General features: G+C 40.0%; 1 non-coding gene across 1 annotated transcript; it reads left to right on the plus strand.

Moving 5' to 3' along the window:
* Positions 1 to 276: 276 nt before the first annotated feature.
* MIR151 (microRNA mir-151) lies at positions 277 to 348 on the plus strand. Its single transcript, NR_034993.1, has one exon. It is a non-coding gene; the product is annotated as a microRNA mir-151 (primary transcript).
* The last annotated feature ends 4,574 nt before the right edge of the window (positions 349 to 4,922 follow it).

Consider the following 4,922-nt stretch of genomic DNA (forward strand, 5'->3'; position numbering starts at 1 on the left):
TTACCCAGGGATTGGAGCATAGAAATCAGAGCTCTCTCGTTTTTAGGAGACAGCAAGGTTTGTTGAAGCCAAGGCTGGATGGGCAGTCAGACAATCTGGGTTTAAACTCTTCAAACTTGAGTGACACCAGGAAAGCCATTTAACTACTTAGAACCCTTCTATTTCCTCATCTGTAAAATGAGATGCTTGGATTAGCTGTCTGTTGAGGTCCCTTTCAATTCTAAATCTATGAGCTTCTTTTAGGTTTATAACACTTTTGGATGCATATGCTTTACATACTGTCTCCCTACATTAGACTGTGAGCTCCTTGAGGGCAGGAACTGGCTTTTGGTTTGGGGGGGGGGTGGTTCCTATCCCCAGTGCCTAGCACAGAACCTGGCGAAATTTTTGGTTATTCAGTCATGTCTGACTCTTCTTGACTCCATCTGGGGTTTTCTTGGCAGAGATACTGGACTTATTTGCCATTTCCTTCTCCAGTTCATTTTATAGATGAGGAAACTGAGGCAGACAGGGTTAAGTGACTAGCCCAGAGTCACACAACTGGTGTCTGAGGTTAGATTTGAACTCAGATTTTCTTGATTCCAAGCTCTGTTTGCTACATAACTCCCCCCCAGCAGGCAGCTACATATAGTAGGCACTTAATAAATGCTTGTTTAGTTGTTGTCTTGACTCTGGGGAAGAAGGCCTTGCTCTGGGAGCTAAGTTTTAGTTGTTAATTGTAGGGCCAGTGTACCAGTGCTCTAAAAAGTTCAATGCAAATTATGGCCCTGAAACAGAATGAACACACACACAAAAAAAACAAAACCTCATTACCTGAGACCAAGATGAGTTCAGGAAAATGTAAATGGAATTTCAACACCTCCTAGATCAATCGCAATTATACATCTGGTGCTGAGCAGATGGGAAGGGGGGTGGGGGGCTGTATTCAAGGTTTCCTGAGGGGTGAGGAGGAGGGTGCTTGTTAACAAAATCTATTCCCCCAAAAGGCTATGATTAAGCAGAAAACAAGCCCCATTATCTACATCAAATGAGAATTCTGCTTTCTCTACTCCAGCCCTTTCCACTGTTGAAGACACAGCTTCATAAAGAATATTAGATGTGGTGTTGTTTTCTTTTTCTTCTCTTCTCTCCCAGGGCCCTGCGCCTGAGTCTCAAGTGTCTAGGTAATCAGAGGTACTAAACAGCATTTATAGACTGCAGGGCCACTTGGAGCATTTGAAATTCCGAGTTAGCAACCTTTTCCTTGTTCAGGAGTGACCAGGGTTATTGTGTGACATGGGCCTCTTCTGTCATTTAGGATTTCAGAATTCAATCAGCAAGACTGCAGTTACCATGGCAGTGCCGAAGAAGGTGCCCCTTCTGCAGTTGGCAAAATCTGTTTGATTGTGATGGAATGATTAAGAACACTTAAATTTCCTTTCCTTCCTCCCATCCACCAAGTTTACCTTCCTTGCTGCCAGTACTTATCACCTCTCTTTAAACCAGTCTGCTTTAGAGTCAACAGGAATTAGATCTGCTTGGTTCCCAGGGGCAGAACTAGAAGCAGCTGGGAGAAATTGCAGACTAATTTTCTGATTTAATTGTGGGACGCTTTTCCTAAGAACCGGTGCTGTCCAAAGGTAGAATGGATTGCCTTGATTTGTAGGGAGCTTCCCATCACTTCAGTGATTCAAGCAAAGTTTGAGTAACTGACTGTTGGGAGGTAACATTGTACAGTGGACAGAATACTGGAAGAGACCCCCCAGCTCCAATCCCCCTTCAGGCACTTATTGGCTATGGTACCCTAAGTGATAATCCAGATACTTCCTAGTTAGGTGACCCTGAGCAAATAACTTAACCCTGCTGGCCTCAGTTTCCTTATCTATAAAATGAGCTGGAGGAGGAAATGGCACACCACTCTAGTACCTTTGCCAAAAACAAAACAAATAGGATTATAAAGAGTTGAATACAACTGAAATGGCTCAACAACAAAAACAACAGTGACCCTAAGCAAGTGATTTCATCTCTTTGAGCCACAGTCTCTTCATTTATAAAATGGAGATGGTAATAGTGCCTCCTTCAAAGGAATTATGAGCATTCTCCCCAAGAGAATTAAATGAGGTAATGTACATAAAGCACTTTGCAAACCTTATAGCATCATAAAAGTTTCATTATTTCAATGTCATAGCTGGAATCACTGTGATAGGTGGGTCAGACAAGCTGACCTCTGAATCTCCTTCCTATTGTCCTACTGGGTTCCTCCATCTCCATCTCTTCTTCAAGACTATGGATTCTGAGCAGGTGAGACAAAGCTCTTCATAGATGACTTGCCCTCCACATGAGGTGATCATCAAGATCATGGATGTCCCTAAATAGTAGCATTGTAAAATCTAGAGCCAGAGGTCCCTCATTCAAATCCTGATTCTACTACTTAAAAATTTATGTGTCCTTAGATGAGTCACTTTATTATCTGAGTTCTCCTTTCCCCTAAACTGGGGCACAATGGACAAAATAATCTCCAAGATACATTCGATTTCTAAGTTTAGGATTTATATAGCATTCCAAAATGATGATGTAAGAACAACAATAATTAATATAAAGCTTTAATTAGTATAGATAACTAGCATTTGTGTAACACTTTAAGACTTACAAATGAACGAGAGAGAGAGAGAGAGAGAGAGAGAGAGAGAGAGAGAGAGAGAGAGAGAGAGAGAGAGATGGACTAACTTGGCAGGCAATCAGTCATTCAGTTGCATTTCATAGACTAGGCAGAGTGTTTTTTCATCCACTTTGCTCTCCTTTATGGGTGGTTAGAATAGCCTTTTGTATTGCTGTGAGCATTTCTAAAGTTTTATAATGTTTATGGGGTTCAATATAAATTATGGGGTGATTAGTGGGCAAGAGCATTTTGGAGGACCTCACCCTAATCCAGGGGTCCTTACTTTGTTTGGGCTCTACATAGGACATCTTCCATGGCATCTTTAGTGAGCATATAAGCCCTGGTTTTACAGGGACTCAACATTAACCATGGTTTGGAGTTTGGCTGTTATAGATATATACCTAGTGACGAAGACATAGAGACAGATGGCATTTCATAATGGAATGTGCTGAGACTTTTTCATTTTGAGAAGAGTCTGTCTTCCATTCCATTGTGAGCTCCACCAATTTCTGCAGCTGAGAATTATGTTAAAAAGTCATGAGGGAGAGCTCCTGTTCTCCAGCATAATTATCTCTCCAAAATTTGAAATCATTTTGACAAAGCTCTCACTCTCTTTGCCACATGGTTTTCCTGGCTGCTCAGAATCAGCAGGATAGGAAAATGCTTCACTTAATCGATGTTAATATTTTACCATTTTTAATTAAATATGAGAACATGGAGGAAATGTGAGCATGACATTTTGAAATATAAATTATGAAAAACCTTTCCTTCCAGATGTGCCCATCTCAATTGCTTCTTCTCTATGAGTTCTATTTATTTGGGCACAAAATGTATTTTCCTCTCCCATTAAGTGACCCACCAGGTAAGAGAGGCATTTAGCAAGAATATAGGAGAGTTCGTTAGCTATATGGAAAACTATTTCCATTCAGCTTCTTTTTTTCCCTTGGTGACATCTCACCCTTATCTAGATGTGTTTCTGATCAGTGATGGTGCAGGGATTGGTACTAAATGGAAATTTTCAGCCTTGCTAAATACAGAGAAGCTTCTTGAGTGCCCCCCCAATCTATCCAAAGTGTCTACATCTGCTTCTGCCCAGTACTGTTCATGAGCTTCATAGATGAAAGATTAGAATCTTAAATCCTCCATTAGCACTGCTAAGTGTCTTGATTAGAAGCAACTAGAAGAAGCCCAGAGGCTCCAGCAGGGAAAAATTGATTAGCAATCATCAGCTATCCATATTTTACCTTGATTCCAATTGATTCTATTCAGAGATCTTTCCAAGAAGTAGGAAACCAGATATTTTAAGTTTTTTCCTTTCTTCGTGACAAGCAAAAGGATAGGAAAAAAAATGACACCTTTTTCAGTGATAAGAAGAATCTCTGTAATTCATCCTAACTGAGCAAAAAGTCAGCTTGAATTTTTGAGTTATGAAATAAAGTAATTTTGCCACTTTCAATCATGTATAATAATTAGAGCTTGGTTAAATCACTGGGTTGTCCTCCAAAGTCAGTGTTGAATTGGTAGCAGGAGGAGACTGAAGACCATGTCATATGCCGTGCAAGACTGTGGAGATATTTAACACAAGGGAAGAAAATACAGAGGGGGAATATGATATCAATCACCAAGTAGTTCAATGGCTGCCATGTGAAAAAAGATTTAGACTTATTCTGCTTTGCCCCATAGGTAGAATGGGCAAAAGTTACAGAGAAATACCCTTGGAGTCACTGTAAGGGGAAACTAATGATCAGAGCTGGAATGGACTGCCTTGCCTCTAGAGCACCAGAATTTTATACACAAGTCCGATGATTATTTTTCAGGAATGCAGAAAAGAGAAATCGGGAGAAATTTTGTTTAGGAAGAGGTTGAACCAAGTGACCTCCAAGTTGCTTCCAGCTCAGAGATTCTGTGATTCAAGGATAAGTCCTGTGCTCCTAAAGCAGGCTTGTTTTGATGCAGAAATGAGAGAGTTTGGTAATTGCCTCACTAGAGAGCCAGCCTTAAACCATGCTGGCCTTTATGATTATACTATCAATATAAAAGGAGTTGATGTCTTTAGAAGGAACTTTAAAAGTTTATTTTCCTGAGCTGGCAAATATTCTTCTGATAATCTCCTTATTTGTTCAGAAAATCTCCAACTGAAACTTATCTCCTACTCACTTCCATGCCCATTCTCTGATGCCATTGTTTGTTCCTCCCTTTTAAAAAGAAGTTTTTATTATGAACTTAAATCATTAAAAATATATTCAAATATACACAAAAGTACAAAAATAGAGCTGTTTATGAA

The sequence above is a fragment of the Monodelphis domestica genome, chromosome 1, assembly GCF_027887165.1.
Source record: "Monodelphis domestica isolate mMonDom1 chromosome 1, mMonDom1.pri, whole genome shotgun sequence".
In the NCBI taxonomy this organism is placed as follows: domain Eukaryota; kingdom Metazoa; phylum Chordata; class Mammalia; order Didelphimorphia; family Didelphidae; genus Monodelphis; species Monodelphis domestica.